Source organism: Chiloscyllium plagiosum, unplaced genomic scaffold, assembly GCF_037043375.1.
Source record: "Chiloscyllium plagiosum isolate Xiang-an unplaced genomic scaffold, Cpla_swu_hap1 HiC_scaffold_3, whole genome shotgun sequence".
NCBI lineage: Eukaryota > Metazoa > Chordata > Chondrichthyes > Orectolobiformes > Hemiscylliidae > Chiloscyllium > Chiloscyllium plagiosum.
The window spans coordinates 105,308,465-105,320,736 of NW_028270141.1; positions in this window are offsets into that span (position 1 = coordinate 105,308,465).

Here is a 12,272-nt window from a genome sequence, read left to right on the forward strand (position 1 = left end):
GGTGTTGTGTGATTTTTAACTTTGTACACCCCAGTCCAAAACCGGCATCTCCGAATCATAGCTTTAGATGGTGTTTGAAAAATGCAAATATTATTAATTAGATTTGTTAGCATTTTCACTGATTTTACACACATTCTTGACACTGAAAGTATTAAGGGGGGGATCCAAGATGGCGGCGACCCAGCAAGTCTGAGTCTACAGTGCTCCTCCCAAGACTTGGGCTAAGTGGGTCACCCACCCCCACCACACTCACCAAATCATTTAAAATAGTTGTTTAATTTAATTAGTTGTTTAATACTGAATTTAAATAATTTAATCTTTAGTAAAAATGACCAAAGGGAAGGGAGCCCGCAGCTCTCAGCAAGTGGGAACCCCTCCCCCACCCTCTCCAGCTGCAGCAGAGGCGTCCGCAGCCGCCTCGGGGGAGCTACAGTGGCGAGCCTCGTGGAAATCATCTCTAAACTGGATGCGAAGATCAACGCTTTTATTGAAGAATCCCGAAGCCGATGGGACTCACTCTCGGCCGTGCTGCAAAAGCACGACTGAGACATTAAAGAAATCGAGCGCCGAGTCGGAGGGGCGGGGCTAAAGGCCATGACCTCCAAAACTACAGCGCAATCGGCCGTGGATCGGGTCCAGACTCTCGAACTGCGAGTCCGGACCTTACAGAATCACATCGACGACCTCGATAATCGAGGTCGTCGAAAAAATATTCGTTTGCTGGGCCTTCCCGAACAGGAAGAGGAAGGCCAGCTTACAGTGTCTCTCGAACTGTGGCTGCCACAGCTTTTAAACCTGGAGGCTGGATCAGGCCAGGTAAGGGTGGAATGGGCCTACTGGGTCGCAATACGCGGGCCAGGCTCAAACCAGCGCCCCCGTCCGTTCCTGTTCCGGCTGCCGAGCTATAGAGAGAGGCAGATACTCCTAGAAGCTTCTAGAAATCTTGGAAAAGATCCCCAAGCCATCATCTATAAAGGATCCAAGATCATGTTATTCCAGGACTTTTCCCAAGCTCTGGTCCAAAAGAGGAAGGCATTCAATGAGACAAAGAAGTGTTTAAGGGACTTAAATATTCAGTACTCCTAACGCTTTAACCATGAAGGATCCGTGTATAACTTTGGATCGCCGGAAAAGGCTAAGGAATTTTTGGACTCTCTTAGATAAATTGTAAGAGATAATTGATGTTGGTTTGCCTTCCCCCCACTCCGGTTTATATTCCCCCCTTTTCTTTTTTTACCTTACTGTTTAATATTATCTTGGGGATTGGGAAGAGGGATTTATGTATTTGTTCTCTATTTAACGATTTTCTCTCCCCCACTTGGGTTTTTTTTTATTATTCTATATATATATAGGCCGGGGGGGTCTAGTTAATGTTGGTGGGGGCAGGTGGTTACCTTATTCTATTTTACCTCTGTCTCTAGGAGCGGGGTTGTTTTCCCTTGTTATTTTGTATTATTATATTTAATTATTACTTTTTGAGGTTGAAATTTTATAGTTATATATGTTTATACATGGTATTAACATTACCAAATATATCCAGGTGTTGGTGTGGGTGGGGGGGTGGGGGTAGGGTGCTCACTGTTAACTCTAGCTCTGTAGTATATTTGAATTTTCCTCGTCCTATTGAGGAGCGCCTGGATCAAGGGTGGGGCACTGGTTGGGAGAGGATATGATGGACCTTTGGAAAGGAAGTGATACCCCCTGCGACCAAGGGGAAAATCTCCATTTAAATACGTTTTATATTTTTTTTATTTAGAAATAGTTTTTTATTATATTGTTGTGAGTGTATCAGAGAGCCTTTATTTTTGTGAATTTTATATGCTCTATGCTCGGGATGTTCTGGATAGGGTTTCCCCTCCCGAGGGGTCTCGGAACTGCCCGGACGATAATGGTTGATCAGTCGGTTAAGTGGTGCACCTGGAATGTCAAGGGGAGTAATTCGCCAGTCAAAAGGAAGAAAATATTATCAAATCTCAAGAAAGAAAGGGTTGATATAGCTCTTCTACAGGAGACACACTTGTTGGATAAAGAACACTTGAAATTGTGACAGGGTGGATTTGATCAGGCCTTTTTTTCTTCTTTTACCTCAAAAAGCAGGGGAGTTGTTATTCTGATTTGGAAGAATTTCCCTCTCAAAATTCTAAAACAGATAAAAGACGAATCTGGATGATATATTCTGATTAAAACCCTTATAAATGGAGATGAATATGGGCTTTTAAATTTGTACTGCCCTCCAGCACACCCCTTTAAATTTATAACGGAAGCCTTTTCAAAATTGATGGCTCTCGGTGCCTGTCATACAATTATAGGGGGAGACTTTAATTGTATTATGGATCCAGAAATAGATAGGATTCCCAAGAGTACTGCAGGAGTATCCAGACAATTGGTGGATTTGAACAAAGAATTAGGATTAGTAGATGTATGGAGATGTCTTCACCCACAGGGCAGAGATTTTTCTTTTTACTCCAATCCACATAAATGTCATACCAGAATTGATATGTTTTTTTGCCCCCTCGATTTTTTAAAATTCCATATCATCCTGTAAAATAGGTAGTATAGCAATTTCCGACCACGCTGCTGTATATATGGAAACCAAGGCGAGGAACAATGGGACATCCCCTCGGCATTGGCGTATGGACCCCTTCCTGATGAAAGATAGTAAATTTGTAAAGTACTTCTCTCAAGAATTTAAAACTTTTTTAGAAATTAATTTAGGTACGGCTAGCAACCCATCAATGATGTGGGAGACCATCAAAGCTTACGCGCGAGGTTTGATCATCTCATATTCAGCGATCCAGAAAAAAATTAAAGGGAGAACAACAGCGTCTGCTCAAAGCTTGCTTAAAAGCAGCTGAAACAGCATACGCCGATAGACCTTCTATTATCAAATTGCAAAGGATTACGGACCTTAGGACAGCTCTAAACACTACGCTTACCCAATTGACTAAGAGGGAAATATTATTTGCAAAACAAAGGTTATATGAATTTGGCGACAAACTGGGTAGATACTTAGCATTTCTTGCAAAGAAAAAAAGGCCCCTCAAGGAAAGTACGGGTATTTTGACTCATGATCATAAAAGGATTAAAGCAATCTTTAGAAAATTTTATTCTGATTTATATAAATCGCAGGATTGTGAAGACAGGACTAGGAGGATGCAATCATTTTTTAAAAATTTGACCTTTCCGGACCTAACTCCAGAACAGGTATCGGTCCTAAATGCTCCCCTAACAGTCCAAGAAATACTTGACGCAATCAGGCAACTTCAGAGCGGCAAGGCACCTGGCCCAGATGGTTTTCAAGCTGAATTCTATAAAGAATTTACAGGAATATTGGCTGGTCCTCTTATGGAGATGTATAACTACGCAACAGTCAGGGTTGTCTCCTGCCTTTGTTGAAAGAGGCAAATATCTTTCTTATCCTTAAAAAAGGAAAGGATCCAGAAGATTGTACGTCATATAGACCAATATCCTTGCTAAATGTAGATTTTTAAATCCTTTCTAAAACGTTAGCATTGAGACTAGAAAGGGTACTGCCACATATCATAAAGGAGGATCAGACGGGGTTTATTAAGGGCCGTAGATCATCCAATAATATTAAAAGGGTTTTGAATATGATTCAAGCCTGCCATCAGGGAAAGATACCAGGAGTAGTAGTTTCATTAGACGCGGAAAAGGCTTTCGATAGGGTTGAATGGTCATATTTGTTTTACACATTGGAAAGGTTTGGCATTGGAAAAGTGTTTACCAAATGGGTCTCAACATTGCATAGTGATCCCAAAGCAGCTGTGGTTACCAATGGATTAGGCTCGGATAGCTTCAGTGTGGATAGGGGCTACCGTCAGGGATGTCCTCTCTCGCCATTGTTATTTACGCTAATAATTGAACCACTAGCAGAAGCTATACGGGCTGATCCTAATATAACAGCCCCGAGGATTGGTACAGGTAAACATAAAATTACCCTTTATGCAGATGATGTTCTTCTATTCCTCAGTAATCCTCTGATGTCCGTACCTCGCCTAATCCAAGTTATTAATACATTTAGTGCATTCTCAGGCTATAAAATTAATTTCTCAAAATCGGAGGCTATGCCAATGGGTGGCCTTGCTATGATACCCCACTTAGTGGACGGATCCCATTTTCCCTTTCGGTGGTCCCTGGAGCGTTTCTTATATTTGGGCATTTTTATTGCCCCAGTATTTGGTCAGTTATACAAGGCTAATTTTGTGCATTTACTGGAAAGGATAAGGCAGGACCTCCAGTGATGGGGAGACCTTCCAATTTCCTGGCTGGGTAGAATAGCACTAATTAAAACGAATGTCCTGCCCCGTCTCCTATACCCTATGAGAATGCTTCCGGTGATGCTGCCGAGGCTGGCACTACGTAAATTATATGGCTGGTTGGGTTCCTTTATCTGGAATCATAGACGGCCCCTCATTAAGCTGAAGAAGCTACAGCTTCCACAGGAAAGGGGAGGATTGGACTTCCCAGATTTTAGGAAATACCAGCTAAGTTCCCTATTAAGTTACATAGCTGATTGGGTCTTGTCTGACCCGCAATCAATCTGGCTGGACATCGAGGCTTCTCAAGTAAAATGCCCACTTATTAACCTTTTATTTTCAGACAAGAGGAAAATCATTACGGATCACTGTAAAAAGCCTATAATACTAAACACAATTAAAGCTTGGAATATAATGCGGCAAAATGAGGGCAACTCACATAAAACATCCCCCTATGCGCTGATAGTGGGAGCATGGGGATTCCAACCGGGGTTTACAGATGCCACTTTTAAACTCTGGAGATCCAGGGGTATCTCATGTTTAGGGGACCTATTTAAAGAAAGGGTCCTGATGTCTTTTGAACAGCTGCGTCAGAAATTCGGATTACCTAATGGAGACCTCTTTCGATACTTCCAAATTCGAGATTATATACAGAAGAAGACTACGTTATTAGATAGTCTTTATAAATCAGATAGAGAATGTAGAGTGCTACGACAAATGGGGGTATCTTCCGTCAGTACTATTTATCATTTACTACATGATGAAGTATCGGGAGATATGGACAATCTGCTTAAAACATGGGATCGGGATTTGGGACTAGAAATCTCTATAGAAATGTGGAATGACATTTGGGAAAATGCCAGAAGAATCACCATCTGCAACAGAACTCAGGCTATCCAGCTGAAGATACTTCATAGGGCCCATATAGCACCGGATCGATTGGCAAAATTTAAGGCAGGAGCATCTCCAAGTGTCCCAAATGTAAAATAGAGGTGGGCACTCATGTACATTGCCTATGGACCTGTCATAAGATCTGTAGATACTGGACTAAAGTAGCAGGTACCCTGACAGAAATGTTAGGAACGGAAATTAAAGTGGACCCTATCTCTCCTTTTGGGCTTTTCGAACTTAGCCTCCCTGGATATGCATTGGAAGAGAGTATTTTCTATTCTCTCTTTCTGTGCACGGAAAAATATTTTGGTAAACTGGGTGGCTGAGGGCCCCCCTGGACTTTCAAATTGGCACAGATTAATTATGGAATGTATTCCCCTTGATTTCCTTACAAATATGGTGCACCGAAAGACCGAATTATTTCATAAAATATGGCAGCCCTTCTTGAATTTTATAAATACAGATATTTCGGCCATCCTAACAAGGGCTTTTATTTAATTGAGATTACGAACCTGGCTGGTCCGGGGCCCCTTAGGAGAGGAATCCCGCACGAATATGGGTTTTGTTATATTTGATGTTAACACATTCTGAGCATGTATCTCACTATCCAATTTCTGTGTTATCCATTTTTTTTCTATTTCTCTTAGTTGAATAATGTAAGAGACTTAATTATACACTTTGGTTAGTTGGAGGTTAGATTAGTCGTTAGTTGGGTTTTGTTGTTTGTTTTTCTTTTGGGTATTTTTCTTTTGTTAAATTTGGGTTATTATTTATTTAAGATTTAATTGTATATCAATGTTTGTACTTGAGATTTTTGTTTATTTTTGTAAACTTGTGAAAATGCTAAATTTCCAATAAAAATATCTATTAAAAAAAAGAAAGTATTAAGGTATTACACCTAGTTTCACTTCTATGTCACCATATATACATTCTTACTATTATTTTTAGGATGTCATGTTCATTGCAATAAGGCCATTTTCATAAGCAAACCATGTCCCTATGAAACCTGCTTTTTAAAAATATATATTCTATCTGAAATAGTAAGAACCCTATGACCGCAATGGTATATGGCTGATCAGGTAGGTTTGCCATCAAGTATCTCTAGTCATCTTAATTTTGAAAATGCCCACACCATTTGACCAAAATGCATATCCTAAAACTAACAGTCAGATTTATTTACAAATACAGTTGATGCAGATAGTAATTCACAGCAAGTTCTGTAAAGTATACTATTTAAAATAATATAAAAAGAATCACATGACACAAGGGCTCAAAACACTGCTGTTTTCGGACGAATGACAAGGTTCTTGGATGGAATAGTCTCTCACGGACCATCATAAAGCAAATTAACTATTTGACAACGCAAGTAACCCAGCCAAAGAGGTCAGGGCCATGAAATTCAATACGACCAGAAAACAGGCACAAAGGCCATCACTGGTGATTAACACAGACTTGTTGAATATAGGAACAGGAGCAAGCCATTCAGCCCATCGAGCCTGCTATGTCACTTAAAATGATTAAGACTGAGTAAGCACATCAATTCCTCTGACCTGAACTATCCCCATAACCTTTTATGCCATTAATAATCAAAAATGTATCAACCTCTAGTTTAAATATATTCAAACACTGAGCTTTCACAGATCTGTGGTCTATAGAATTCAAAGGTTCACAACCTTCAGAGTAAAAAAAAATCTGCTCTCCTCATCCTAAACATCATCCACTTTATTTTTAGATTGTGATCCTCAAACATAGACAACTTGGTTGAATCTCTTAATCAATAGAAAGAGTGTAGGGGTATTCTTAAGAAGGAAATCAGAAAGGCAAAAAGGAGATATGAAATAGCATTGGCAGATAAGATTAAGGATAATCCAAAGAGATTCTACAAATAAATTAATAAGAGGGTAATAGTGAGAGGGTAAGACCCTTAAAAATCAAGGAGGTCACTTTGTGTTGAACCCCAGGTGATGGGAGAGATATTAAATGAATATGCTGTGCTAGTTTTTACTGTGGAGAAAGAAATGGAGGCTAGAGAATGCAGAGAAATAAATTTTGATGATTTAAAAACAGTTCACAATACAGAAGAGGAAGTTTGGGAGGTCTTAGAGAATATAAAGGTGGATAAATCTCCAGGATATGATCTAATGTAACCCTGAATGCTGTGGGAAGTAAGTAAGGAAATTGTGAGTCCCCTTGCAGAAATATTTGCATTACTTATAATTATGCACAAGGTGCATGATGATTGGAGGATGGCTAATGTTGTACCTTTATGTAAGAAAGGTTGTAAGGAGAAATCAGAGAATTTAGACCTGTGAGTCTGACTTTGGCTATGGGTAAATTGTTGGAACTGACTTTAAAAAATAGAATTTATGGACATTTAGGAAGGCAAAAATTGATTCGAGAGAGTCAGCATGGTTTCGTATGAGGAAAATCATGTCTCACAAACTTGGTTGAGTTTTTTTGACAAAGTTACCAAAAGATTGATGAGGGCAGAGCAGTAGATATTGTTCACTTGGACTTTTGTAAAGCTTTTGACAAGTTTCTGCACATTAGATTAACTAGTAAAGCTAGGTCATATGAAATTCAGGGTGAGCTTGCAAATTGGTTGCAAACTTATCTTAATGGCAGGAGACAGAGATTGGTGGTGGTGGGGTAATTTTTGGACTGGAGGACTTTAACCAGTGGTGTTCCTCAGGAACAGTTCTAGGTCTTCTTTTGTTTGTCATTTATATAAATGATTTGGATGAGAATATAGAAAAAATGGTTAATAACACCAAATTTGGTGGCATAGTAGACAGAGAAGAAGGTTTTGAAGTTTGTGTCACATCTGAAGTGAATGGTTAAAAAGGCATTTAGCATGCTTGCCTTCATTGCTCAGTCCTTTGAGTATAGGAGTTGAGAAGTCATGTTGAGGTTGTACAGAACATTGGTGCGGCCACTTCTGAAATATTGTGTCCAGTTCTGGTCGCCTAGTTACAAGAAGGATATTATTAAGCTGGAGAGAGTTCAGAAGAGATTTACCAGGATATTGCCAGTAATGGGTGGTTTGAGTTATAAAGAAAGGCTGGATAGGCTGGGAATTTTTCACTGGAGCATAGGGGATTGAGAGTTGACCTAATAGAAGTTTATAAAATAATCAGGGGTGTAGATAGAGTTAAAGAAGGTTGTCTTTTCTCTAGGAGAGGGGATTTCAGGACTAGGGGCACATTTTTAAGGTGAATTTAAAAAAACATGTTAGACAAATATTTTACACAGAGGATGGTTCACATGTGGAATGAACTTCCTAAGGAAGTGGTGGATGTGGTTACAATTACAATATTAAAATACATTTTGATAAGTACATGAATAGGAAAGGTTTGGAGGAAGGTGAGCCAGGAGCAGGCAGGCAGGGCTAGTTTAGTTTGGGATTATGATCGGCATGGACTGGTCTGACCGAAGGGTCGGTTTCCACGCTGTATGATTCTATGACTCTTGGGTTTTAGACTCCCCAGCTAGGTGTAACATCTTAACTGCATCTATCCTGACTGGCCCTTTAAATATTTTGTAGGTTTCAATGAGATTACCTCTCATTCTTTGTAGCCCTGGAGAATATAGACTCAATCTTTCTTCATAGTTCAGTCCCCAAATTTAATCTTGTGTACCATGACAGCAAATTTAACAAAGGAGTTGTCACAAGTCATTCACCAAAAGGCAAGAAAATGTCACAAGATTGAATTAGAAGTAGGAATGGAATGTTATGGAAAACAGACAATGCTGGAGAAATTCGGCTGGTCTGGTAGCATCTCCAGAGAGTAGAAATAGAATTAATGTTGTGAGTCCAATGTGATTTTCATCAGAACAAGCTCAAAGAAGAATCATATTGGACTTTATGTTTGTCTCCACAAATGCTGCCAGACCTGCTGAGTTTCTCCAGCATGTACTTTTTTTATTTCAGATTTCCAGCATCCACAGTACTCTGCTGCAATTAATGTGGGAAATGTAGTCTCTCGTGGTGAGCTAGTTGACATCAGTCATTCCAGATACCACCAAAATTGAGTGTTGTCTCCAGCATTAAACACCAAAAGTGAGTGTTGTCTCCAGCATTAAACGCAAGAGACAGGCTTTCCTGTGCATCCCAAATGCCTCCTGCCTTCAGGGTGAAGTCCGTCAATGTCTGCTCAAAGGATCCAGGGTTAGAACTCAGGGTGGCTGTTGAAAGGCATACCCTCTGCCCTTCTCTCTCACTCACTTTGCCAATCCCTCTGCAACCCTCATCCAGCCCTCACTCAGCTAAGTGCAGGATCCAGATCTGGTTTAAAGCCCAGGAACAACTGATCCACTGATCCTGATGATGCTGACAGCTTTGGCATGTGGGATTTCCATTCCCAAGGTTCAATCTGCAAGGGAAATCCTGACAGATATTTACATTGGTCAGGCCTGTCAAATGAAAATGATGCAGAATCCTGGCCAAGTTCAGAAGGGGATATTAAATACTGCCAGTTATTTCTGACATAAATTTCGCTGATGTTGAGATTGAAGAATGGTGCCCTGGCAGATTTAGTTTCCTTCCTTTAATCACTTCCTCTTCTGCCTCCTTCTTTGAGCAGCTTGTTCTCCTCCGTGTCACCTCTGCTCATATTTGCCATCATACTGCTGGCAAGGGATATACAAGCTTTAGCTCCCTATCTGGGACAAATGTCTTGAGCACCACAAAGTCAGAAACAAAGCTATCGTTGCGCATCTATTCAATGCTTGCAACTTAAGCAGTTCTAAATAACATTGCAAATTACCAGGCATGTCTCCAAGCTCGGTAACAGCCAATAAAAAATAGTAGTTGATGATCCCTTTAAAGAACACTATTGAGGGCAGTCATTTTGATGACGATTGCACATTTAATTGTGAGATGTTAAAGAGGGATATTAGTTTCATGAGGTCAGCTTTGAACGCTGCCCGATATCAGAGGCTGTACATAAAGTTATAGAGCCTTCAGGCCCTTCAAACCAACTCAGAGAACGTGAGGACTGAAGATGGTGAAGATCAAGATTGTGGTGCTGGAAAAGCACATCTGGTCAGGCAGCATCGAAAGAGCAGGAGAATCGACATTTTGGGCATAAGTCCTTCATCAGGAATTCTTCAGACCAACTCTTCCATGCTGACCAGATATCCAAAATTAAACAAGTCCCATTTGCCAGAATTTGCCCATATGCTTCTAAATCCATCCTATTCATGTACCCACCAGCCTCCACCACTTCCTCTGGCAGCTCATTCCAAACACGCATCACCCTCTGCATGAAAACGTTGCCCCTTAGGTCCCTTTTAAATCTTTCTCCTCTCACCTTAAACCTATGCCCTCTAGTTTTGGACTCCCTCACCCTGGGGAAAAGACCTTGGCTACTGACCCTATCCATGCCCCTCATAATTTTATAAACCTCTAAAAGGTCACCCCTCAGTCTCCAACGCTCCAGGGAAAACAGTCCCAGCCTATTCAGCCTCTCTCTACTACTCAGACCCTCCAAACCTGGCGACATCCTTGAAGATTTTTACTGAATCTTTTCAAGTTTCACAACATCCTTCTCATGGCAGGGAGACCAGAATTGAACGTAGTATTCCAAATGTGGCTTAACCAATGCCCTGTACAGCTGCAACATGACCTCCCAATTCCTATACTCAGTGCACTAACCAATAAAGGCAAGCTTAACAAATGCCTTCTTCACTATCCAATCTACCTGTGAGTCCACTTTCAAGGAACCCATAAACCTGCACCCCAAGGTCTCTTTGATCAGCAACACTCCCCAGGGCTTATCATTAAGTGTATAAGTCCTGCTCTGATTTGCTTTCCCAAAATCCAGTGCCTCACATTTATCTGAATTAACCTCCATCTGCCCCTCCTTGGCCCATTGGCTCATTGGCCCATCTGATCAAGGTCCTGTTGTAATCTGAGGTAACCTTCTGCATTGTCCATTACACTTCCAATTTTGGTGTCATGGAGTCATAGAGTCATAGAGATGTACAGCACAGAAACAGACCCTTTGGTCCAACCCGTCAATGCCGACCAGTTATCCTAACCCAATCTAGCCCCACCTGCCAGCACCTGGCCCATATCCCACTAAACTCTTCCTATTCATATACCCATCCAGATGCCTCTTAAATTTTGCAATTGTACCAGACTTCACCACTTCCTTTGGCAGCTAATTCCATACGCGTAACACCCTCTACATGAAAAAGTTGCCCCTTAGGTCCCTTTTATATCTTTCCCCTCTCACCCTAAACCTATGCCCTCTAGTTCTGGACTCCCCCATCCCAGGGAAAAGACTTTGTCTATTTATCCTATCCATGCCCCTCATAATTTTGCAAATCTCTATAGGGTCAGCCCTCAGCCTCCAACGCTCCAGGGAAAACAGCCCCAGCCTGTTCAACCTCTCCTGATAGCTCAAATCCTCCAATCCTGGCAACATTCTTGTAAATCTTTTCTGAACCCTTTCAAGTTTCACAACATCCTTCCGATAGAATTGTTCACATCCAAACCATTTATAAAGATGATGAAAAGCAGTGGATCCAGCACCGATCCTTGTGGCACAGCATGGTCACAGGCTTCCAGTTTGAAAAGCAACCTTTACCACTACCCTCTGTCTTCTACCTTCGGGTCAATTCTGTATCCAAATGGCTAGTTGTCCCTGTATGCCATCTGATCTAACCTTGCTAACCAGTCTACAATGAGGAACCTTGTTGTATGCTGAAAAAGTGTTGCTGGAAAAGCACAGCAGGTCAGGCAGCATCCAAGGAGCAGGAGAATCGCGTTTCGGGCATAAGCCCTTCTTCAGGAATGACCTTGTTGTATGCCTTACTGAAGTTCATATAGATCATATCCACCGCTCTGCCCTCATCAACCTGCTTTGTTACTTCTTCAAAAAACTCAATCAAGTTTGTGAGACATGATTTCCCATGCATAGTCATGTTGATAATCCCTAATCAGTCCCTGCCTTTCCAAATACATGTAAATCCCATCCCTCAGGATTCCCTCCAACAACTTGCCCACCACTGACACCAGGCTCACCACTCTATAGTCTTCAGTGTATGTTCCCTGAAACTGCCCTTACCGAAATGGCAGGTGTGTGGCCAGACCTTGGA